The sequence below is a fragment of the Lactuca virosa genome, chromosome 7, assembly GCF_052849685.1.
Source record: "Lactuca virosa cultivar CGN04683 chromosome 7, Lactuca_virosa_CGN04683_v6, whole genome shotgun sequence".
Taxonomy (NCBI): domain Eukaryota; kingdom Viridiplantae; phylum Streptophyta; class Magnoliopsida; order Asterales; family Asteraceae; genus Lactuca; species Lactuca virosa.
Window position 1 is genome coordinate 271,705,942 of NC_136432.1, and position 27,636 is coordinate 271,733,577.

Sequence of the window (27,636 nt, forward strand, 5' to 3'; positions counted from 1 at the left end):
GCTTTGTGTCTTACTCAACCTGGCATTACTCTGGATGGGTAACTCTCCTTTCTTGGAGTCCTGCATGCCGAATCTCTTCAACACCTTATCCAAGTAAGTACTCTGACTAAGTCCAATTAGTCTTTTACTCCGGTCTCTCAAGATCCTTATCCCTAGAATATAGGCAGCTTCTCCTAGGTCCTTCATAGAGAAACACTTCCCAAGCCAGGACTTAACTTCCTGCAGAGTTGGGATGTCATTTCCTATGAGTAGTATGTCATCCACATACAATACCAAAAAGCTAACTATACTCCCACTAGCCTTGACATATACACAAGATTCATCTTCACTCCTAGAAAAGCCAAATTCCTTGACTTTCTCATCAAAGCAAAGATTCCATCTGCGAGGTGCTTGCTTTAACCCATAAATGCATTTCTCAAGCTTACACACTCTATTAGGGTACTCTGTGTTGACAAAACCCTCTCGCTGACTCATGTAAACATCCTCAGCCAACTTTCCATTAAGGAAAGCGGTTTTGACATCCATTTGCCATATTTCAAAGTCATGAAATGCGGCTATGGCTAACAGAACCCTAAAAGACTTAATCTTGGCCACTGGAGAAAAGGTCTCATCATAATCAACTCCCGGAGTTTGTGAGAAACCCTTTGCAACCAGTCGTGCCCTATAAGTGTGTACATTACCATCCATGTCGGTCTTCTTCTTGAAGATCCATTTGCACCCTACAGTCTTACGACCTGGTACATTCTCAACCAAGTTCCAAACTTGATTGTCATACATGGACTGTATCTCGCTGTCTATTGCCTCTTTCCACTTTGCTGACTCAGGGCCTGCCATGGCTTCCGCGTAGCTGTTAGGTTCATCCAGACCTATCAGTGTCTCATCACTGATAAGTGTATCACCTTCCGCAGTAATATGGAATCCATAGTAATGCTCAGAGTCATTCCTAACCCTTGTGGAACGCCTCAGAGGTACAGACTTGTCAATTGGCTCCACAGAAGTTTCCTCCTCAAGTTGAGTGCTAGGGTTTGAAGTTCCTTCACCACTTGACTCTTGAATTTCTTCAAGGTCAACTTGCCTCCCACTGTCTCCTTGGCTTCTGAACTCTCTCTCTCGAAAGAAAGCCCTCCTAGCTACAAAGACCACGTTCTCACTAGGTCTGTAGAAGAGGTAACCAAAGGATTTCTGTGGGTAGCCGATGAAAATACACCTCTCACTTCGAGGTTCGATCTTATCATGAGTCTCGCGTCTCACGAAAGCCTCGCAACCCCAAATCTTAATGTGCTACCAGTCCACATCTCATGAGGATATAGGCGGCAGTCTCTAAGGCATACCCCCAAAATGAGATTGGTAGCAAAGCTCGACTCATCATGGAACGAACCATATCCAACAAGGTTCATTTACGCCTCTCAGCTACACCATTCAACTGCGGTGTCCTAGGAGGTGTCAATTGTGAGACAATCCCACATTCCCTAAGATAGTCGAGGAACTATGAACTAAGATACTCACCACCTCGATCGGATCAAAGCATCTTAATGTTCCTGCCCAATTGATTCTCGACTTCCTGTTTAAACTCTTTAAACCTCTCAAAAGTCTCTGACTTATGCTTGATTAAGTAGACATATCCATATCTACTGTAATCATCAGTAAAAGTCAAATAATAACGATTAGCATCCCTTGTGGCATGTTTGAAGGGCCCACACACATCCATGTGTATAAGATCCAACAAACCTTCACCCCTCTCATAAGAACCTGTGAAGGGTGACTTTGTCATTTTTCCAAGTAAGCATGATTCGCAACTATCATCTGACTTTAGGTCAAATGACTCCAAGACTCCATCCTTTTGGAGTTGGCCTATGCGTTTCTTGCTTATATGTCCAAGACGACAATGCCATAATGATGCTTTATCCAAGTTATTATCATTAACAGAATCAATACACAATACATTATTTCCTAAGTTATCAACCACAGATACAGTTTCATACACACCATCACAAGGTAATGCTTTAAAATAAAGAACATTAATAAAGAAAGCATTAATCGAACCAACTTCATTATCAAATGAAAAGGTGAAACCTTGTTTATACAATGCATGAAAGGAAATAATATTTCTTGCCATTTCTAGCGAATAACAACATTTATTCAAATCTAAACTAAACCCACTACTTAGCGATAAAGTATAAACTCCAATCTTGGTGACAGGTAAAGCTTTCCTATTCCCCATGATTAAGTTTATTCTTCCATGCGCCACATTCTCACTTCTTCTTAGTCCCTGCAAATCAGAACAGATATGAATACCACAACCGGTATCAAGGACCCAAGAGTTAGAATGGGGTGAGTTATTAGATAAGATAGTGTAAATACCTGCATGGTTGGGTTTAACTTTCCCATCCATCACATCTTGCTGGTACTTTGGGCAGTTCCGCTTCCAATGTGACCTTTCATGGCAATAGAAGCATTCAGCCTCTTTAGGGTCAGAAGAAGGAGTGACAAAACCTTTCTTGGTTCCACTTGAAGAAGAGCCATCAAGGGTCCTAGCCTTGGTACCCTTCGAAGAGCTCTTCCTCTTCTTCCCTCTACCTTTCCCGATTGCTAAAACCGGGGCGGAGTTTGGAGTAGGAGTGTTAACAACCGACTTACCCTTAAGACCTGTTTCTGCGGTCTTGAGGAGTCCCTGAAGTTTGCTGAGTGTGACCTCTTCCTTATTCATGTGATATGTCATGCGGAATTGATCATAGCACGATGGTAAGGAGTGCAAAATGATATCTATTTCAAGCTCCTCAGGGTAGTTCACATTAAGCTTCAGCAACCGATCCACATACCTTTGCATTTTCTGCATGTGGCTAGTGATGGATTCCCCATCCTTCATCATGGTTGTTATGATAGAGCATATGATTTCATACCTCTCTTGTCGTGCACTTTGATGGTATCTTTCCATCAGATCTTGGTGCATTTCAAAAGGGTAGAAGTCCTCATAGGACTTTTGGAGTTCCGCTGTCATGGTGGCCAACATGATGCATGCCACTTTTGTAGCATCCCTTTCATGTGCCCGGAAGTCAGCGATCTCCTGGGGAGTTGCAGTGGTCTCATCAATCTCCTTAAGCTCCTTGTCAAGGACATATTCTTTGTCCTCGTAGCGGGTAATCATCCTGATGTTTCTGATCCATTCATTGAAATTGGATCCATCAAAAGTGACTTTCCCACACAAGTTCATAAGGGTAAAGGAGCCATTAGGATTAGAGCCAGAAGCAGCATTGTTTGAAGACATCTGAAAGAAGAGAACATATTAGTTTAGATATTAAGAGAGTCCTTAATAAAACACCCAAATGTAATATTAAGGCTAGGATCCAATCACAATATATTATAACTTAGAAGAGGTATGCCGTAATCCAAGCTATAACATATTTGAAAGGTAGGTGAATGACGATTCACCAATTTCCACCATGAAAAATGAAATATAAATATTAGGTTTTTAATTGGTTCTTAGAAATTCCTAGATTCTTTTGAGATTCAATGAACTTGTCAAAGGCATGTTTCAATCTCGAGTGTGCCCTCCAAGTTTTGTGACTGGGATACCGAGGATCACAAAACGAGGTGTGAAGTAACCATGCAAATCACTTGGTACCCTCAAGGTTTATCACTCAATCGATGTGCCGGTAAACCACACACGCTCCACGGATGCTATGGTAAACCTTAAGTCACCCTTTACCTACCTTGTTAAGTCCAAGTTAGTGTGCCGGTTAACCACACAAGCTCCACCAAAAACTTAAACAAAGTGTAAAGTGTAATTTCATGGATTAGCACCTTATTCACATTTTCCTAAAGTAACTAAGATTGGGAATTTAATAAAAGCATTTAGTTAATTTATAATATTCATCATACTTTTAATGAGAATTTATAAGTCCTTGTCTTACCCGTTCGGCTAACGACCCTCCACCGATCAAGGAAGCGGTGGGTGAGAGTGGACACCAATTAAGTTGCCATTTTATAGGCAACAACCTTATACCCCCCTTATAGACCGGCTTCGTGAATGAGGCGTACTAGCGGTAAGACGACTTGACGTTATACATATATATATATATATATATATATATATATATATATATATATATATATATATATATATATATATATATATATATATATATATATATATATATTAGTAACTTATAATATTATAAAGTATAAGGGTTGAATTTTAACTTTTAAAATTCTAAGGGTTGGAACTAAAGTTTTAATCAAGACTTTACATGTTCCAAAACTTGAGGGCAAGTTTTGTAAACTTCCAAAACTTTTCATTTCTTAGAACTTATGAATTAATTGAGTAATAAAAATGAAGACTCTTCATTTTTATAACTCTTGTGTTCTTTTAATGGCTTTAATAAAAGTGAGACTTTTGGTTTTCCATAACTTGAGGACAAGTTATGGACTCCATTAAAACACATTATGATCATGAATTAAACTACCATGAAGGTTACAAACAATTCCTATGATCATCTAATCTTCATAAGTTCAAGAACATGAATATGAACACTTTCAAGAATCAAAAATTACACTTAAAAAAAACTTGTAATTTTAATAATTGCCATTGTAAATGGATTAGCATAAACATTACACCATCTAAAACAAGCTTTAAAACATCAAAACAGTTTAGGGTAATGTTTCTAGTCCATTTCCAGCAACAAATGTGCAAACTTTCATACGAACAGAAAACAGAAAAACAATTTTTTTTCAAGCTGTTTACACACAAAAAAAAAACAACAAACGAACCATGCTCTGATACCACTGATGGGTTTTGAGCATTCTAACACTTCCTAAGTGTACATGCAACCCTAATAACCTTGGATCTATGTTTGTCTAATTATCATGCAAAGTTGAATTCCAAGGTTATATTCCTATCTAGCATACATGGGGAACAAATTTTAACTTGCATGAAAGATAGAATAACTTACCTTGTTGTTGCTTATGATCCTTGGAACCTTGTGAGCCTAGCACCCCAAGTGTGATGCCTCAAATGCTTCACACAACACCAAATGCTTTTGGAATGACTTTAGAGAGAATACACACTTCTAAAATCGGCCTAGCCCTCTTGTTTCTTATGTGTAGCCGATTTTGGTGGAGAATGGGTTTCTTATATAGTGTTGACACATCTAGGGTTACACCATGTAAACCCTAATGTGTCATGACTCTTCATTTCCATGACCCATGGGTTTGTAACTCCCATGGAGCATCCATGGAGCATCCTATGGGTGGAACCCAACTTGATAATCCATGGAGCCTCTTAGCCCACTATATAAGATATGGAAGATTTACATAATCTACCCATATATTTAATTAGTTATCTTTTGATCACTTAATTAATTCTAAATTAATTCTTGATCAAACTAATTAAATAATATTATTAATATATTAGAACTTATAATATATTAATAAACCATAAGTGTTATTTCTCTCATTTTAGTTTATCCAATTGCATGGTGCCATGCAACCCAAATGGACCATGCCGGGTCGGGTCAAGTACATACCAGAAATAGTTATGGACTTAGACACCTTATCCAACAGAACCTTCGTATCATCTCGAGCATTCAAGCCCAGAAATTCTTGCGAAAGGAATGTCGCGTATTCCTTGCTCATGTGGTCGATGTGAGCCAAGAAACGGAAGACATTCAGAACATTCCAGTAGTACGCGACTTTGCCGATATCTTTCCGGAAGAACTCCCAGGATTACCTCCGCAACGACAAGTCGAGTTCAGAATCGACTTGGTTCCAGGGGCTACTCCCGTAGCCAAATCGCCCTATCGTCTAGCACCTGCAGAGATGCAAGAACTGTCCTGTCAACTTAACGAACTGCTCAGCAAGGGCTTTATAAGACCGAGCTTCTCACCCTGGGGAGCTCCAGTCTTGTTCGTCAAGAGGAAAGACAGATCGTTTCGAATGTGCATCGACTACAGGGAGCTCAACAAACTGATCGTCAAAAATCGTTATCCTCTGCCTCATATTGACGATTTATTTGACCAACTTCAAGGGGCGAACTTCTTTTCAAAAATCGACTTAAGGTCCGGATATCACCAACTACAAGTGCTGGGGGAGGATGTCCCGAAGACAGCCTTCCGAACTCGTTATGGGCACTACGAATTCGTAGTGATGCCGTTCGGATTAACAAATGCACCCGCAGTATTCATGGATTTAATGAATAGGGTGTGTGGTCCTTACTTGGATCAGTTCGTCATCGTATTCATCAATGAAATACTTATCTACTCTCGTAGTAAGGAGGAACATAGTCAACATCTTTGACAGGTCTTAGAAACGCTGCGTTCGAAGAAGCTCTATGCGAAGTTCTCGAAATGCGAATTTTGGATCCGACGAGTTGAATTCTTAGGGCACGTGGTTAGCGAAGAGGGAATATACGTGGACCCTTCCAAAATCAAAGCCATTGAGAGCTGGTCAGCACCGAAGACGCCTACTGAAATTCGTCAATTTCTAGGCCTCGCTGGCTACTATCGCAGGTTCATTCAGAACTTCTCCCGAATTGCGAAACCTCTTACAACACTGACCCAGAAGGGCGTGGCCTTTGAATGGAAATAGAAGCATGAGAGAGCGTTCCAAACGCTCAAGCGAGCCTTGTGCACCGCACCAATACTATCCCTCCCCGAAGGGATACAAGATTTCGTTGTCTATTGCGATGCGTCAAATCAAGGGCTCGGATGTGTTCTGATGCAGTGAGGTAAGGTCATCGCCTATGCCTCGTGACAGCTAAAGACACACAAGGTCAACTACACTACCCACGGTCTGGAGTTAGGAGCAGTTGTATGGTCAACTACACTACCCACGATCTGGAGTTAGGAGCAGTCTATTGCGATGCGTCAAATCAAGGGCTCTAAAGATCTGGAGACACTACCTGTATGGTAAAAAAAGCACTATCTATACAGACCACAAAAGCCTACAACATATATTCGACCAGAAGGAGCTCAACATGAGACAACGACGGTGGGTCGAGCTACTCAGTGACTACGAATGTGAAATTCGTTATCATCCGGGTAAAGCCAACGTAGTAGCTGACGCCCTAAGTCGGAAAGAATACTCTGGTCGTAGAGTCAAATCATTGACTATGACTATCCATTCACACTTGTCCACAAAAATTAAGGAGGCTCAGCTTGACGCTTTGAAACCTGAAAATGCGGCGAGTGAATCTCTGAGAGGGATGGATAAGAACTTGGAAGTCAAAGGTGGCGGAGCCTTATATTTCATGGATCAGATCTGGACACCGAAACACCGTGGTTTCAGAGACTTGGTCATGACTGAGGCGCACAACACTCGTTATTCCGACCACCCAGGTTCAGATAAGATGTATCTGGATCTTAAAAAGCTATACTGGTGGCTTAACGTGAAAGCAGAGATTGCTACCTTCGTGATTAAATGCCTTACTTGCGCTAAGGTCAAGGTCGAATACCAGAAACCCTCCGGTCTACTACAACAGCCTGAGATACCGGAATGGAAGTGGGAGCGGATCACTATGGACTTCAAAACCAAGTTGCCCAAGACAACGGGTGGACTTGATACCATATGGGTCATCGTCGACAGATTGACCAAGTCCGCACACTTCCTGCCTATCAAAGAAACAGACAAGATGGAGAAGCTTACAAGAACTTACATACGAGGGATTGTACAACTGCACGATGTTCCCATATCCATTATCTCGGACAGAGATAGTAGGTTCACTTCGAGGTTCTGGCAGTCGCTACAAAGTTCCCTAGGAACTAGGCTGGACATGAGTACAGCCTACCATCCACAGACCGACGGGCAAAGTGAGAGGACTATCCAAACCATGGAAGATATGTTGCGAGCCTGTGTGATCAACTTTACGAAAGCATGGGATACTCATTTACCCCTTGTCGAATTTTCCTACAACAACAGTTATCACACGAGCATAAAGGTTGCTCCGTCCGAGGCCCTCTATAGCCGAAAGTGCAGATCCCCTCTGTGCTGGGCTGAGGTGGGTGATACCCAGTTTGCTAAGGGACTAGTTCCTGAAAGCACTCTCACGGATCCGGAGATCATTCGGGAAACGACGGAGAACGTGGAAAGGCTTGATACGCTTCGGAAAACGTGGAAAGCTAAATCCAAGATACATAGGGCCTTTCGAGATTCTTGCCAGAATCGGCCCTGTAGCTTACAAACTTAACTTACCTCGTGAACTCAATAACATACATTCTACTTTCCACGTCTCGAACTTGAAAAAGTGTCTGTCCGACGAGACTCTTGTAATCCCACTCGACGAGATCGAGATCAACGAGAGCCTCAACTTTGTGGAAGAACCTGTAGAGATCATGGACCGGGAGGTCAAGCAAACGAAACAAAGCCATATCCCGATAGTGAAGGTTCGCTGGAACACCAAACGAGGACCTGAATTCACTTGGGAGCGAGAGGATCAGATGAAACTGAAATATCCTCGTCTTTTTACTTAGTTATTGGTAACTACTTATTTGCTTAAACTCTAATTTCGGGAAGAAATTCCTTCTAACAAGGGGATGATGTGACAACCCAAAATTTCTATTCTGTACAACCAGTCACTTCAATAGAAGTCAGAACTGTTTTTGCTAACTTTCAAGCTTTTTGGTGTCAGTTTGAGTATTTTAAAGTTAGTACTTCAAGAGATAACTGGAGAGAGGATACCCTAGGGTTTATTGTGCAACAATAAAGTCTCAAAACTCCAAGAGTTTGGAGTTTACGGCCTAAACATGGTGTTTACGACCGTAAACCCCAAAGGGTATAAATATGGCACTTAGCCATTTTATTCACTTTTTCACATTTTCAAGAACTAGAACTCAAATCCTCTCAAGTATCATCCGATTTTCGTTCTTGATCTTCAACTTTGTAATTGTTTCTTGCCCTAATAAGTTGATATCTTACTTCATCTAGTGATCTTACATGATTCCATCCTTGAAATCATTCCATTTGTGTAGATCTTCAAGTGTTCTTAGTTTCACCAAGAACACACACTAGTGTTCTTGGACTTTTAACACCCTTTCAAGTTTCTACATAGTAAGTACTCTTACCTTGGCTTGTTATAAGGCTTGTTACACTTCTTAATCATCTAGAAAACACAAAGAAACACAAGATCAAAGGTGTTTACGTTCCAACATGTTCTTGGACCGTAAACCCTAATAAAGGGGCCATTATGTGCCCTAGTCCCTTACCAAGTCTCGGATACTAGTCTAGATCACATCCTTGAAGTGCTTAGGACCTTAAACATCAAAACGACCATGAACCATATGAGTTTACGGCCGTAAACTCATGGAGAAATGGTCAACGGGCCGTAAACTCTACAAAGGGGTGAAATGGTGCCCCAATCACTTCCTAAGGCTTAGACTCGAAGTTAGGAAGCTTCATTATGACTTTTAAAGCTTCAAAACACAAAATGGTAGAAGTACCATGAGTTTACGGCCGTAAACTCATGGGTTTACGACCGTAAAATCCAAGGGAGTTGGTCCCAAAACCGTAAACTCCAAAAGAGTTTACCCTTGGACCCTAAACTCAATAGCCAAGCCCTACAACCCTTAGATGCAATCCTTAGTACGTATAACACTTGAATCAAGTGTTTTACATGTCCTAGGATGTCTTAACTTGGTTAATTAGTTGTTTAAATGACTAATTGGGTACATATATGTGTTATTATATGTGAACTAGGATCCTTGTGTGTGTTTAAGTCTTCACTTGACACTTAGCTTCCTATAACAATCCGTTCATCCAAACCACTCACTGCAGGTGAGTTCATACCCCTTAATCAACCTTTTTCAATGATTTTAAATACTTTTATGGGGGGAATACAAGTTGTACTATTATAGTTATTATATCAACCACATGTGATTAATAACTACCAAACAAGTGGATTTCTTACTTTTCAAACTGTGTTATCAAACGGTTTTACTTCAAACTGTTTTACAAACTCTTTTACATGTCAAATACTTTTATTAAACTCTTTTAAAACTTATATTCTGTTAAATGTGTATCTATATAGATATAGTTATATAAGTAGAATTTAAATGACTTAGGACTGATAGCTCACCTTACCTCCTGTTCCTTGTTTGGTTGTGGACTTAGGGTATCAGTTGTTTGTCCGAAGGTCGTTTGAATCCTAGTCATATATCATGTATATGTGTATAGATATAAAAGGTTACTTCTTTCTATTCAATACCTTTGGGTAGCAAAGGTATACACACATGTCCATACATTCAAACAACATTACTAGTAAGCTATAATAGGTATAGTTTAGGGAGATACTAATACTATTACTAGAACAGTGAAACATACAAAGAGTCAGTTCATACATGAGTCAATACCATACAGAGAGAACATAACATACAGAAAGAGAATACTATGATGAGAAACAAACAATACCATACAGATAGAGAACATAACATACAGATAGAGAATACTATGATGAGAAACAAACAATACCATACAGAGAGAACATACATACATGCTAGACAGAGAAAGAACACACAATACAGCTAGCACATACATACATTAGAACATTACTACAGTTATGTGAGCCACTAACGGGGCATGGCATCACCTGTCATGGCCCGTTTTGTATCCAGAATCTCCTTAAATGGAGAGCGTTGAGTTTGTGTATAGATCTATACTGGATTGACTATCCTACACATTGTTGCTCGCTACAGTGGGACTTGCAAGTCTACGGGTGCCAAACGTCATTTCTTCCGACGTCTTACATCGTCGTGTTTATAGTCAGTAGTATGGTACAGGCCGATCATATGGTACTTTAAATAACAATTGGTTTAAGGTAGTTAGTATAGCAGTAGTTACTTAATACAACACTACAATACTATTTCATTTTCCCATTACATTCACTTTCTAATCTTCACACAATAAACAGTAATGTAAAAACTATATTTTTGGTTAATGATAGTCATATTTGGGAAAATACATACTCTTACAAGAGACACACACACGACCACTAGATGCCTTGGTAGAAGGCTACTTTTAGTAGGAAACATAGGGTTTTCTAGGAGAATTCAAACACTTACAACATTTTCAAACTTATATATTACATACTTACAAACACTTTCATACAAACACAGACACTAATATACTTATGATCTCACCAGCTTTAAAGCTGATAAACTCTTTCAAAATAACTTGTATTCTCAGGTCACTAGTAGACAGGTACCGGTGCCAGGTTTTGAGAAGATGGAGCTCGTTCAAGACTCATCTTTTATTTTGATTCATATTTTTGGTGTCTATATAACTTGACAGAACACACTTGTATTAAATTATATTATTAATGCAATGGATGATGTTGTTGCTTGTTTACTACTTTGCATTGTTGTGATACTGTACATGACGTCCTCCACCCCCGAACGATTCCACCGTTCCGGTTTTCGGGTGTGACAAATGTTTACTTGATACACCTCACTTCTAAACGATACTTCCTTTTATTTATTCATTTGACGAATTTAAAATAAAAACACCCAAACGGACTTAAAACCGTCAAAAATGTACCGAAATGAATTTGACTAATATTTGTAGTGCTTGACTGTAGAGTTTATACAAATGAAAATTTCGGGTTGTCACAGTTTGACAATGTACTCCTAGTATGTTCGACAATGTACTCTTTGTAAATGTTCCAGTGTTTCCTGTTTTTTCTTTGATGTTAACACTCCTACGTATCGTACCGCTTTGTGCGCATACATACAAATGAAAGTGATTTGATAACTGGCGATGATACTTTATATCATGATCCCCCTTGGTACCACTGCGATTGCCTGTCATATACAAGTTATGAATATTTAAGATGAATAAGACTGTCGACTGAGTAACTCTGTCTCAAATCCTCAACCAACTAAGGAACAGGGATTTAAGTGGAATTACTCACTCTAAGTCTACAACATCTTAGTTATGCACAACCATGATGTATATGCTAAGCCATCATAGCTTCTCTGAACGGATCTTTTAGTTCTCTTGAATACTGTGACCTATTTAAATATGTGAGTTATTATAATTACTTTTTAAGTGTTTTCCCCAAGTTTTAATCTTATATGATTATAAATTAATTTTCAAAGTAATTACTATTTCGAAAATGTACCGTTGCTCGTTGACGACTCGGGGTTGATTCTCCTGCGGTGATCATCAGAATGCATCCATCCGCTCCTGAGTTCTATATTATCGGGCAGTACCTCTGATAGTGTCCAGTCTCACCACAGCCATAACATGCTTGGTTTTCTTCAGCTCCGGGGACTTGGGAGATCGGTTGAGCCGGTGCCCTGCAGAAACGGACTGTATGTCCCTTTCTGTGGCAGTTCAGATACTATATTTCCCGGCATACTCCGGTGTGGTGATAGTTGCACTTTCCACACTTCGGGAGGGTTCCAACATATCGACTGGCAGGTGCTCGAGCAGTAGGTGTTGTAGCGGCGTACATAGTACTTGCTTGTTGCTCTTGCGGGGTGTCCCGTGTTATTCCCTTCTTCTTCCTCTTGTTCCCCGAGTTCTGTTTATAGTCCTCTTCCCTCGATGGCTCGGGAATAGGGACTTTTACACCATGGCGGACTCCGTGGTCGATGAGTCACTGAGCTAGGCGTTTAGTACTATCGAAAGTGGTTGGGTTAGAATACAACACATTTCCTTGGGCCGGAGCAGTAAGACCCCAAATGTATCTTTCTATCTTCTTGCTCTCCGGGGTAACCATCCCGGGGCATAGAGCTGCTAGCTCGCTGAATCGGTCAGTGTAGGTCACTATGTTTGAGCCGGCCATAGTGAGCTCCCACAGCTCTTGTTCCAGCTTTTGAATTTCTCCTAACGGGTAGTATTCCTGCCGCAATAACTCTTTTAGGTTTTCCCAACCTATTGAGTTAGCCACTGATAGGGTCAGTGATTTAACATGGCTGTTCCACCATGTTAGGGCCTTGCTAGAGAAGGTGCAGGCAGCAAACTTCACTTTGCTCTCTTCTGGGCACAAACAGATTTCGAAGATCGACTCTGTTTTCTCAAACCATTGCGAGAGGGCAATGACTCTGCCAGTCCCATTAAAGGACAATGGCTGGCATTTGGTGAAGTCCTTGTAGGAGAACTCTCTCGAGCGCACGGGGACCTCACCTTCAGTAGAATCAGTAGGCGTTCCACCTCCGCTGGTACTGATGGAGTGATATTGAGCCATGGCTGTTGCCACAGCCGCAGGCACTACAACGTTTATAACTGCCATATCGATTTGTGAAGGAGGTGGTATTGGAGTTATCGAAGTAGTGCGTCTTTTTGATCTGCGAGGAGGCATCTTTGCTAAAAGAATAGAAAGATGAGACTGAATAAGTCTAAAGCAATGGACACAAGCCGAAATCTGAAAAGACAAGGTTATCCTAGTTCTGGGTGTATCGGGTCCTGACTACCACAGGGTTCTAGAAATAATTCATAAAAAGTCTATACCTAATAAACTTTATGAATTTGGAATAGTTATCGTCGAATGAATATCTGTTACCTAAATAACTGTTACCAGCTGCATGTAAGAAAATAATCTTAACATATAAGGTGAGCAGTGTTTCCACTCGCTCATTAAGTTAACAAGATTATTATTTATTAGTGTGACGTGTAAGACGTTTTGGTTACTTCGGCTGATCCCTCCTTGAAAACTTCTCGTGAACTTGCTCTTGTTCCTCCTAGACTATTCTGTTGTCTACTATGAGGAAGTGGTTACATCTATCTGGGCTTGTCGTGCGAGAATGGAAGTGACTAAAGAATCTATGAGATTTAAGGTAACTTTATGGGGTGATCCTTACAGAGTCCTCCTATATTTGTACAAGGTATACAGGTTGTATATAATTCAAGACTAAATAGACCTTCGAATAAGTGATCCTACTCCAAAACCACAACCAAACAAGGAACAGGTAGTGAAGCGTAGATCACAAATTCTATGTCTATAAATTCTCAATTATATATAACCTTGGGAGTATACTCCTATAGTATTTTAATGTAATGTACTTGGTATGTTTCAAACTTGTTATCGCGTTATAGTATCATAGAATACTCCTATAGTATTCTAACTCTATTGTACTTGATCTAGTATTCTCTTGACTGGTGTTTAGGTAAGTTTTAAGACTGTTGCAACACCACATCACTCCCAAACACATGTCGGTCACATCTCGAATGAATATAGTTGATCAGACTATATTGATCCTAGCTATGATTACATAACTGTTCAGGTTTGACGACAGTGTTCAACCTTTAAATACTTTAGTTATGTTCTCCTTGTGATACTTGTGCTAATATGTACATGTATAAGCAAGTAGGTATATTTTTATAACTTATAGTTATACTCTTAAAATATATCATTATCCAGAGCACTTAAGCCCCATTGTATTTATAGTTGTATATCTTTTATCGGTTGATATACTTAGTTCACTATAAACAATGCTCTGATACCAATCTGTCACACCCCAAAACCGGAACGGCAGAAACCTTCGGGGGTGGAGGACGTCATGTTTAGTATCACAAGATATGTATATAGTAAGCAAGTAATGAACAACCATTTAATTTAGAAAGAAAGTGTTTACAATTTGTGTGTTCACAAAACATAGAATTCATAAGCAAATAACAAAACAAGACTTGAAGCTATAATGCTCCATCTTCTGAATTCCCAGCACGAGTACCTGTCTAATAGGCTCCTGAGAATACAAGTTATTTGAAAGAGTTGATCAACAATTAAGCTAGTGAGTTCATAAGATTTTAGTGCTGTAAGTAAGTTGTAAAATGTTGTTGAAAATGTAGTTGTAAAATGTAGTTGAAAATGTAGTTGTAATATGTAGTAAGTTGTAAGTTCTGTTTAGAAAAGTTCGCCTGTTCCTCTAGAAAATCCTATATTTCCTACTTTAATGAAAGATAAGTAAAATGACTCTACAATCCTTTCTATGAGTACTAAATGGATACAAGTTATATAAAACTCAGAGTAAACAAACAATCGATTGTGCGCATCTGCCCTAAGCCCACAACCAAACAAGGAATAGGAAGTAAGGCGGATTGCACACATCCCATTGGTTGTTAGATCATTGTTGTATATAACCCTGGTGTATTCACTTGTTACTCATGGAGTTAATTGTCATGGTTCCTTTATATTTAATGAAAATATTCTTTAAGAAAACGCTTATTTCTTATAATAAAATGATGACCACAGTGACTACTTTTATAATAACTTAGTTTATACTAGATATATATGATATAATATCGGATAGAACGTTAACTGGGTGAATCTGCCCTAAGCCCACAACCAAACAAGGAACAGGAAGTAAGGCGGAAAGCACACATCCAACTACCTATTGGGTAGTAATTATATATAACAATGATGTATACACTAAAGTATTATAGAGTTAATCACCTAAGGTCCCTTAAGTTTATACTGGTTTAATAAAATGGATTAAACCCTTTACTTGGAAGTTTCTAGTTTTGTATACCAAAAGTTCTGATTTGGAAAGTATGTTTTGTACTAGAAAACTGTGCATTGACTCTGTGTCTTATGACTTGACCCATGCCTGGTACCCTTATGATGTCTTAATGTATACTAAGCATATATATATATATATATATATATATATATATATATATATATATATATATATATATATATCTAGAATCGAATAGAAAATAGATTGGGTGAATTCGTTCCAAGCCCACAACCAAAAAAGGAACAGGAAATGAAGCGGAGAGCACACATCCTATTACCTGTCGGATCATATTGGTATATATATATATATATATATATATATATATATATATATATATATATATATATATCCTTTGATGTATACATTAAGGAATCATAAGGTTAGCATTATGGTCCTTTCTATTAAACGTAGCCTTCTACCAAGGCATCTACTGTTATGTGCTAGACTCGATTGTTCTGTTTGTCGTTTGTAAAAATGTAAGTTTTCCCTAGTTTATAACTATCTTAACTTGAAAATAGTTTGCATTTGTCTTTCAAGTGGTACTGTCACTTTATGAAAGTAATGGGAAATGTAAGTACACAGTTGTCATTTATAATGACATGCGGATGTACTGATGACCTAAAACATGTTTGTTTTATTATGGTCATAATGTGAAGGCTAGTACCCCTACTAAACGCTCTCCCTGTCTAGGGATTAAGGGAACCAAACGCGACCTCTGAAAATTCTTGCAAGCCGTGTAATTCACATTTATATTGTGACAACCGTCAAATTTCGGTCAATTCAAAGTCAACAAGTCAAACCGGTCAGCTCCAATAACCCTTGTATGCTAGGGTTTACGTTATGTAATCACTATACAATTCGCTATTTTAATGAGAAATCATCATTTGGAAAGTTCATGTGTTTGATTTTAGCCTTAACAATGCTAAACAACAAACCAAAGCGATAAAACACTATTGCACAATCATCGGGATTGTGTAAGACACTAAATCATGGCTTAACGGGGTTTATGGACCTTTCGTTGCGAAGCCGGACACTCAAAAAGATCACAAACGAAACCTCTCACAATCTCTTTCACTCAACCTCTCTCTATTAAAATCTCTCCCAAATCTCTCCCGAATCTCTCCCAAATCTCTCTCAAAAGTTCCTTTAATTTTTTGTAATCATTCGGGCCATCCCGACCCTTAACTGGGTCAAAAACCACTTGAAACGGGGTAAAATAGGCTTAAGGACCCAAAACTGAAGCTTCAGGACCGAAGTCCCTGTCATAAAGGAAGACGACACACATTTGTCTGTCGTAAACTTACGACTCGCGTGTTTAGGACACGCAATGAGTATCAAGGAAGCCCCTGTCATAAAAGAAGACGACATGCATGTTTGCGTGTCATAATTTTTCCGGTTTTTCGACTACGACTTCGTTTTAACTCCGTTTTTCATTATTTTAACGTGGGATTTTCACCCAAAACTTTATTTTATAAACTAAGGCCCCAAAATATATAAATCTCCAGGGTTTTTATAAAAATGTATTAAAAGAATTGGTGGTTGGACTAATTATTGAGGGAATATTTGCTTTTCCTTATTTTATGACAAAAGCAAGCCACCACCACCTCACTCTATGATCATCCACTCTTTCCCACTACTCCTTGTCTCCTTAGTGGACCTTTACAACCAATCTCCAGCTCTTCCTACGTTCTAAGAGCTGGAGGATTGATCCTCTCTCCTCATTCTCCATAAAAACTCTTTCATTCTACACTTAGCAACCAAGAACACTCTCCAAAATTCTCTCATCTTTTCTCTTAACTTCAAGAACTTCAAGGCTTTCTCCAGGGATTTCTTTCTTCAATTAGTAAGTATCTTCATCATTCACATAATTATTAAACTCCATTCTACTCAAATCATTGATATCTTACACAAATTCCATCTTATTCGGTGTTAGATTCTCGAATCATCAAGACATCTTCTTAGTGTTCTTGGGTTGAACACTTCCTCTATCTCACTTTCATCTACTGAAATCACATAAGGTGAGTTCATACCCATACATTTACATGTTTTTCTTAAGTTTTAAGGGGGGAATACAAGTAAAATCATCAAGAACACAATTAAACTTTTTCTAACAGATTGTATCAGAAAAGATGGACGTTAATCACGGACTGTTTTGGTCAACTTAAAATTTTTAGTTTTCAAAACTGTTTCAGGTGCAAGTAGTTCAAACTCTTAGCTTTAAAATGACTACTTGCACATCTCCAAATGATTTTTCTACAATTAATGGTGATTTTTACAAAACTGCCTGTCATTTCAGAGGCAAACCCGGACCAGTCTGTGATTATGAACATTTTCACCTCTGTTAGAGATCACTAAAAATCATGATAAAATTCACGAACAAACTAGACTCATATTCCAAACTCTCAAAATTTGCAGATTTGGATTTAGAGCTGTGATGATTTTTCTATAAATTTTCTAAGAACGGTAACAGAAACTGTTTTTAACGAAAAGTTGCTGTTAATTTCATTTCACCTTGTAACATGTTGAGCAAGGTGTATATCTTTATGTGACTATATGTTACTGCAATATATGATATTTTATCTTAATATTTAGACACACATCAGTTTACAAATGGATTTGGTCATATAAAATATAAAGAATAACAAGTGATTATAATCAAAGTACAATCGATACATTCAAACATTAAATAAACTATTTTGAATATAGTTTGCATACATTACCACGTACTACCCTTGGTTGATAAACCATAATAGGTATAGTTTATGATACATTACATAACACATACATTTAAAAAGGGTACATTTATACAAAGGATATTTTCATTAAGCAAGGTACGGCCATACGGTACCAAGTTTTCATAACACGTAATTCCGTTAATGACTTTGTGAGACATTTACTTCAAATTACCATTAAGTCCTGTATTGTAACCAGAGTCTCCTTGAGGGAGAGCGTGATACTTGTGTATAGATCTATATTGGGTTTGACAAACCCACACCTAAACTGCATGCAACAGTTAGACCGATAGGTCTGGGGTGACAAATGTCATAACATTTCCGACGCCTGAAGAACGTCGTTTTAGGCAACCGTGGTCATAGTATGGTTATAATAAACTCACATAAAGTATTAACAAACATTGGAATTTACGGGGACTTCATTAAAATTTAACGAGTTTATGTCGATTTAAACTTGCATTGTTTTACTATAAATATGACAAATTACTTGTACATTTCGGTCTTTGGGTTTTAAGACTACATTTACACATTAAGGAAAATATTGGATTTTTCTAACACAAATACTACTTTTACAAATGAAAAGCTTATGAACTCACCAACCTTTGTGTTGACACTTTTTCAAACAACTTGTATTCTCAGGAAATCATTAAACAGGTAATCAAGTGCTTTTGAGGATGGGACGCTAAGGCGTCTACTATTTCATATTTTATCAACATATTGTAATTGATTCGTAAACATGTAATTCATACAATGATGTAATTTTTTTTTCAATTATATATATGTTGGTTGTGTTTGCTTGAATTACTATTACAATTGCTGTTATGATACTATGCATGAAGTCCTCCACCCCCGGACGTTTCCGCCATCCTTGGTTTGGGGGTGTGACAGATTGGTATCAGAGCGCAGTTTATAGTGAATTAAGTATATCAAACCACATAAGATATACAAACTATAAACACAATTGGGACTAATAGTCTCTGATTTGTGCATTTTTTCAAATAAATATACTTTTAGAAAATAAATGATTCTTTTTATTAAAAAGGTATAAATACATGCATACATGCTCACATAGTGTCATAACTACAACAACATAAAATAAAAGAAGAGGAGTTGTACATTATGGGTATGCCTTGGTATATGTAAATCAAGTCTGGGAAGGATATAGCCTGATCAACTATATCTGTCCGGGAATTGACTTGCATATACCGGGGGATGGTCAGGATGGACAACAAATCTAACAAACTCGTCTTACCGCTAGTACGCCTCATTCACGAAGCCGGTCTATAAGGGGGGTATAAGGTTGTTGCCTATAAAATGGCAACTTAATGGGTGTCCACTCTCACCCACCGCTTCCTTGATCGGTGGAGGGTCGTTAGCCGAACGGGTAAGACAAGGACTTATAAATTCTCATTAAAAGTATGATGAATATTATAAAGTAACTAAATGCTTTAAGAACTCAAAACTAAACATTTACAAATACTATAGGAGTATTTTGTGTTACTATAATAAAAATATTTTATACTTTCATTTTACCTCATAACCCAATGTATTGGGTCAATAAAAAGTATAAAATCGTATGTGTCGTAAACATACCGGAAAACAACGTAATAATATACTTTATGTATAAAAGATTTCTCTCCCTATAAATACACTTTTACTAAAAGTACATTGGTTTACGACTTATGACAGAACCATGCCGCCAAGAAGAAGACCAAGACCTTCCAGCAACACAGCAACACCTCCTCCGCCGCCGCCTCCACAGTTTGATCCCGCGATGTTCCAGGCTGCAGTAACAGCAGCCGTAGCGGCCGCAATGTCACATATAGGGACCAACGGAGCTGGTGGTTCGGGATCGGGAGCTACACACTCTAACCACGGAGACAATACGTGGCGTGCAAAAGAGTGTTCATACAAGGACTTCACAAATGGCAAACCCGACAACTTCAATGGAAGCGGGGGAGTCATCACGTTGATGCAATGGTTTGAAAAGACCGAAGTAGTCTTTCAGGTGTGCTCCTGCCCCGAAGCGAGCAAAGTTAAGTTCGCAACCTTAACCTTCACCGGCCGGGCCCTTACTTGGTGGAACTGCCGGGTTAAGTCACTTACTCTCGAAGTGGCTAGCTCCATAACCTGGGCAGAACTAAAAACGTTGATGATGAAGGAGTACTGCCCGAGAGGTGAAATTCAAAAGCTGGAACAAGAACTCTGGAACCTCAGGATGACGGGCTCTGACCTTGAAACCTACACCACCCGATTCAATGAATTGGCTCTCCTCTGCCCAACAATGGTTACTCCGGAGGAGAAAAAGGTGGAGCGATACCTTTGGGGACTGTCTCTCCACGTGCAAAGTAGTGTCCTGGCTTCAAGGCCAACTACTTTTGACAGTGCCAGGGAGCTGGCACAACAACTTGTTGACCACCGAGCCGGTCATAATACTACAACCACCACCACTGATAAATCAAAAGGGGGAAACAACAAAAGGAAGTTCTGGAACGAAAAGAAGAGCCAACCAGCACAGGACCCCGCTAAGAAGCAACAAATTGTTGCTGTCCATGCTGCCACTAATGCTGCCACTACTGCTACCACTCCAGCACCACCGAAGCCATATGCGGGAAAACTACCTAAGTGCAACAAGTGCAACTTTCACCACAATGGTGCTTGTAGGGAGATGCACTGTAACAACTGCGACAGGAAGGGGCACACTGCTCGTTTCTGTAAAGCGCCGGCTCAACCAATCAACCAAGTCGCCAGTACGGGGGCAACCCGGACCTGCTACAACTGTGGAGACGCAGGTCACTTCAAAAGAGACTGCCCCAAAGCACAAGCCCCTAATGCTGGTGGAGTAGGAAGAGTCCTGGCAATAGGACACGGGGAAGCAGTCGAGGATCCCACGGTGGTTACCGGTACGTTTCTCCTCAATAACTCTTATGCATGCGTACTATTCGATAGTGGAGCGGAGAGGAGTTTCGTGAGCCACCAATATAAACATTTACTTGAACAAAATCCCCAATCACTAAAGGATACTTATGTAGTAGAAATGGCAAATGGGAAAGTAGAAAGCACTAGCGATATATACTCAGAATGTACTCTCACTCTAGACAACCATACATTTAAAATTGACCTGATGCCAGTCACCATAAAAAGCTTCGACGTAATCATCGGGATGGATTGGTTAGTTCCTCACCGTGCCGACATTCTATGTTACGAAAGGGCCGTTCGCCTCAATCTACCAAATGACGAAACCCTTCTCATCTATGGTGACAAACCTAGTGCGAATTTACAAGTCATCTCATGCATCAAAGCCCAAAAGTATCTCCGGAAGGAGTACCACGCCTTCTTAGCCCATGTAGTAGACAAGAAACAAGACGTGAAAGACATCAAGTACATCCCCGAAGTGTGTAACTTCCCGGATGTGTTCCCAGAGGATCTTCCTGGTGTACCACTCGCACGACAAGTCGATTTCAGAATTGACTTAATACCCGGAGCTACCCCCGTAGCCAGAGCTCCATACCGCCTCGCACCATCAGAAATGCAGGAGTTGTCCAGTCAGTTGACCGAGCTTTTGAACAAAGGGTTCATCAGACCAAGCTTCTCACCTTGGGGAGCACCAGTCCTTTTTGTAAAGAAGAAGGACGGATCCTTTCGCATGTGCATCGACTATCGGGAACTAAACAAGCTCACCATCAAAAACCGATATCCTCTGCCCCGAATCGACGACCTTTTCGACCAACTCCAAGGAGCAAATTTCTTCTCAAAGATCGACCTAAGGTCAGGCTACCATCAACTACGAGTTCAAGAAGAAGATATTCCCAAAACTGCATTCAGAACTCGCTATGGGCACTACGAGTTTGTGGTGATGTCCTTCGGTTTAACAAACGCACCTGCGGTATTCATGGACCTAATGAATAGAGTGTGTCGACCCTACCTAGACAAGTTTGTAATCGTATTCATCGACGATATCTTGATCTACTCGCGAAGCGAGGAGGAGCATCGCCTACATCTACGCCAAGTGCTAGAGACGCTAAGAGCGGAGAAGCTTTATGCTAAGTTCTCTAAGTGTGAATTCTGGATTAGAGAAGTGGATTTCCTTGGACATGTGGTAAGTGAGAAAGGCATACATGTGGATCCCTCCAAGATCAAGGCAATCGAGAATTGGTCAGCACCCAAGACGCCAACCGAAATTCGACAATTCCTTGGGCTTGCTGGCTACTATCGAAGATTTATACAAAACTTCTCCAAGATTGCGAAACCACTCACCACCTTGACGCAGAAAGGTGTGATATTCAAGTGGGAAAATAATCAAGAAACTGCTTTCCAAACGTTAAAACAAGCCCTATGCAGCGCACCGATCTTGTCTCTCCCAGAGGGAACCGAGGACTTCGTAGTGTACTGTGATGCTTCGAATCAAGGCCTCGGATGTGTGCTCATGCAGAGAGGGAAGGTTATTGCGTATGCATCGAGACAGCTTAAGACGCACGAGGTTAATTATACTACGCACGACCTGGAATTAGGAGCAGTGGTATTCGCTTTGAAGATCTGGAGACACTACCTCTACGGCACGAAATGCACTATCTTCACTGATCACAAAAGTCTTCAGCATATCCTCAATCAGAAAGAGCTCAACATGCGACAGAGGAGATGGGTGGAGTTGCTAAATGACTACGAGTGCGAAATTCGTTATCATCCGGGCAAGGCCAATGTAGTGGCCGATGCTCTAAGCAGGAAGGAGTACTCGGGCCGCCGAGTAAAATCCTTAACAATGACAATCCATTCCCACCTGACCATACAAATCAAGGAAGCTCAACTGGAAGCTTTGAAACCAGAAAAGGTGGCAGGAGAGACATTAAGGGGAATGGATAAAAACTTAGAAGTCAAGGAGGATGGAGCACGTTATATCATGAACCGGATTTGGACACCGAAGTTCGGTGGACTCCGAGATGTCGTCATGAATGAAGCACACAAGACTCGATACTGCATCCATCCCGGGTCGGATAAGATGTATCTGGACCTCAAGAAATTATACTGGTGGCCGAACATGAAAGCTGAGATTGCTACCTATGTGAGCAAGTGCCTGACTTGCGCTAAGGTCAAAACCGAATACCAGAAACCATCCGGGCTATTACAACAGCCGGATATACCTGAGTGGAAGTGGGAACGAATAACAATGGACTTCATAACCAAGCTGCCTAAGACATCGGGCGGTCTTGACACAATATGGGTAATTGTAGACAGATTGACCAAATCAGCACACTTTCTTCCAATAAAAGAAACCGACAAGATGGAGAAGCTGACTAGAACGTACATCAGAGAGATTGTACGACTCCATGGTGTGCCGATATCCATTATCTCCGATAGAGATAGTAGATTTACCTCACGGTTTTGGCAGTCTCTACAAAAATCATTGGGAACTAGGCTTGACATGAGTACGGCCTACCACCCACAAACCGACGGACAGAGCGAGCGAACCATTCAAACGTTGGAAGACATGTTAAGAGCTTGTGTGATAGACTTCGGTAAAGCATGGGATACCCATCTACCGCTTATCGAATTCTCCTACAATAACAGCTATCATACTAGCATCAAAGTCGCTCCATTCGAAGCTCTTTACGGTCGCAAATGCAGATCACCCCTGTGTTGGGCTGAGGTGGGGGATACACAGCTAGCTAGAGGGCAAGTCTCTAATAGCACTCTCACCGGTCCAGAAATCATCCGCGAAACCACCGAAAAGATCGTACAAATCCGAGCACGACTTAAAGCCTCAAGAGACCGACAGAAAAGCTACGCGGACAAGCGGAGGAAACCCTTGGAATTCCAGGTGGGAGACCGAGTCCTTTTGAAAGTCTCACCCTGGAAAGGCTTGATACGCTTCGGAAAGCGTGGGAAGCTGAATCCAAGATACATAGGACCTTTTGAGATTCTCGCTAGAATCGGCCCCGTAGCTTACAAACTCAATCTACCCCGCGAACTTAGTAATGTGCATCCTACCTTCCACGTCTCGAACTTGAAAAAGTGCCTATCCGATGAGACTCTCATTATTCCACTCGAGGAAATCGAGATCAATGAGAGCCTCAACTTCGTGGAAGAACCTGTGGAGATCATGGACCGGGAAATCAAACGAACGAAACAAAGTCGTATTCCCATCGTGAAGGTACGTTGGAACGCTAAACGAGGACCCGAATTCACCTGGGAACGCGAGGATCAGATGAAACAAAAGTATCCACATCTCTTCCCAAACTCTTGAAATCCCAGTCAAAATGAAAATTTCGGGACGAAATTCCTTCTAACGGGGGGATGATGTGACAACCGTCAAATTTCGGTCAATTCAAAGTCAACAAGTCAAACCGGTCAGCTCCAATAACCCTTGTATGCTAGGGTTTACGTTATGTAATCACTATACAATTCGCTATTTTAATGAGAAATCATCATTTGGAAAGTTCATGTGTTTGATTTTAGCCTTAACAATGCTAAACAACAAACCAAAGCGATAAAACACTATTGCACAATCATCGGGATTGTGTAAGACACTAAATCATGGCTTAACGGGGTTTATGGACCTTTCGTTGCGAAGCCGGACACTCAAAAAGATCACAAACGAAACCTCTCACAATCTCTTTCACTCAACCTCTCTCTATTAAAATCTCTCCCAAATCTCTCCCGAATCTCTCCCAAATCTCTCTCAAAAGTTCCTTTAATTTTTTGTAATCATTCGGGCCATCCCGACCCTTAACTGGGTCAAAAACCACTTGAAACGGGGTAAAATAGGCTTAAGGACCCAAAACTGAAGCTTCAGGACCGAAGTCCCTGTCATAAAGGAAGACGACACACATTTGTCTGTCGTAAACTTACGACTCGCGTGTTTAGGACACGCAATGAGTATCAAGGAAGCCCCTGTCATAAAAGAAGACGACATGCATGTTTGCGTGTCATAATTTTTCCGGTTTTTCGACTACGACTTCGTTTTAACTCCGTTTTTCATTATTTTAACGTGGGATTTTCACCCAAAACTTTATTTTATAAACTAAGGCCCCAAAATATATAAATCTCCAGGGTTTTTATAAAAATGTATTAAAAGAATTGGTGGTTGGACTAATTATTGAGGGAATATTTGCTTTTCCTTATTTTATGACAAAAGCAAGCCACCACCACCTCACTCTATGATCATCCACTCTTTCCCACTACTCCTTGTCTCCTTAGTGGACCTTTACAACCAATCTCCAGCTCTTCCCACGTTCTAAGAGCTGGAGGATTGATCCTCTCTCCTCATTCTCCATAAAAACTCTTTCATTCTACACTTAGCAACCAAGAACACTCTCCAAAATTCTCTCATCTTTTCTCTTAACTTCAAGAACTTCAAGGCTTTCTCCAGGGATTTCTTTCTTCAATTAGTAAGTATCTTCATCATTCACATAATTATTAAACTCCATTCTACTCAAATCATTGATATCTTACACAAATTCCATCTTATTCGGTGTTAGATTCTCGAATCATCAAGACATCTTCTTAGTGTTCTTGGGTTGAACACTTCCTCTATCTCACTTTCATCTACTGAAATCACATAAGGTGAGTTCATACCCATACATTTACATGTTTTTCTTAAGTTTTAAGGGGGGAATACAAGTAAAATCATCAAGAACACAATTAAACTTTTTCTAACAGATTGTATCAGAAAAGATGGACGTTAATCACGGACTGTTTTGGTCAACTTAAAATTTTTAGTTTTCAAAACTGTTTCAGGTGCAAGTAGTTCAAACTCTTAGCTTTAAAATGACTACTTGCACATCTCCAAATGATTTTTCTACAATTAATGGTGATTTTTACAAAACTGCCTGTCATTTCAGAGGCAAACCCGGACCAGTCTGTGATTATGAACATTTTCACCTCTGTTAGAGATCACTAAAAATCATGATAAAATTCACGAACAAACTAGACTCATATTCCAAACTCTCAAAATTTGCAGATTTGGATTTAGAGCTGTGATGATTTTTCTATAAATTTTCTAAGAACGGTAACAGAAACTGTTTTTAACGAAAAGTTGCTGTTAATTTCATTTCACCTTGTAACATGTTGAGCAAGGTGTATATCTTTATGTGACTATATGTTACTGCAATATATGATATTTTATCTTAATATTTAGACACACATCAGTTTACAAATGGATTTGGTCATATAAAATATAAAGAATAACAAGTGATTATAATCAAAGTACAATCGATACATTCAAACATTAAATAAACTATTTTGAATATAGTTTGCATACATTACCACGTACTACCCTTGGTTGATAAACCATAATAGGTATAGTTTATGATACATTACATAACACATACATTTAAAAAGGGTACATTTATACAAAGGATATTTTCATTAAGCAAGGTACGGCCATACGGTACCAAGTTTTCATAACACGTAATTCCGTTAATGACTTTGTGAGACATTTACTTCAAATTACCATTAAGTCCTGTATTGTAACCAGAGTCTCCTTGAGGGAGAGCGTGATACTTGTGTATAGATCTATATTGGGTTTGACAAACCCACACCTAAACTGCATGCAACAGTTAGACCGATAGGTCTGGGGTGACAAATGTCATAACATTTCCGACGCCTGAAGAACGTCGTTTTAGGCAACCGTGGTCATAGTATGGTTATAATAAACTCACATAAAGTATTAACAAACATTGGAATTTACGGGGACTTCATTAAAATTTAACGAGTTTATGTCGATTTAAACTTGCATTGTTTTACTATAAATATGACAAATTACTTGTACATTTCGGTCTTTGGGTTTTAAGACTACATTTACACATTAAGGAAAATATTGGATTTTTCTAACACAAATACTACTTTTACAAATGAAAAGCTTATGAACTCACCAACCTTTGTGTTGACACTTTTTCAAACAACTTGTATTCTCAGGAAATCATTAAACAGGTAATCAAGTGCTTTTGAGGATGGGACGCTAAGGCGTCTACTATTTCATATTTTATCAACATATTGTAATTGATTCGTAAACATGTAATTCATACAATGATGTAATTTTTTTTTCAATTATATATATGTTGGTTGTGTTTGCTTGAATTACTATTACAATTGCTGTTATGATACTATGCATGAAGTCCTCCACCCCCGGACGTTTCCGCCATCCTTGGTTTGGGGGTGTGACATATATGATCATGTATACCCAATATAACTATCACCTTTTGTTTAAAACAATGAGTTAGTGATTCATTGGTATAATTAGATCCTGTATGTTCTCATGCTATAGCAACTTAGTTTGTTTGTTTTGTACTGTATGTTGTACGTTCTGTTTGTTCTGTATGGTATTGTTTGTTTCTCATCATAGTATTCTCTCTGTATGTTATTGTTTGTTTCTCATCATAGTATTCTCTCTATATGTTATTGTTTGTTTCTCATCATAGTATTCTCTCTCTGTATGTTATTGTTTGTTTCTCATCATAGTA

The 27,636-nt window shown here is 39.5% G+C and overlaps 1 long non-coding RNA gene across 1 annotated transcript; it reads left to right on the forward strand.

The window, feature by feature from the left end:
• Positions 1 to 20,707: 20,707 nt before the first annotated feature.
• LOC145125710 (uncharacterized) lies at positions 20,708 to 27,253 on the forward strand. The gene is made up of 2 exons (XR_013716131.1): positions 20,708 to 21,081; positions 27,092 to 27,253. It is a non-coding gene; the product is annotated as an uncharacterized LOC145125710 (long non-coding RNA).
• The last annotated feature ends 383 nt before the right edge of the window (positions 27,254 to 27,636 follow it).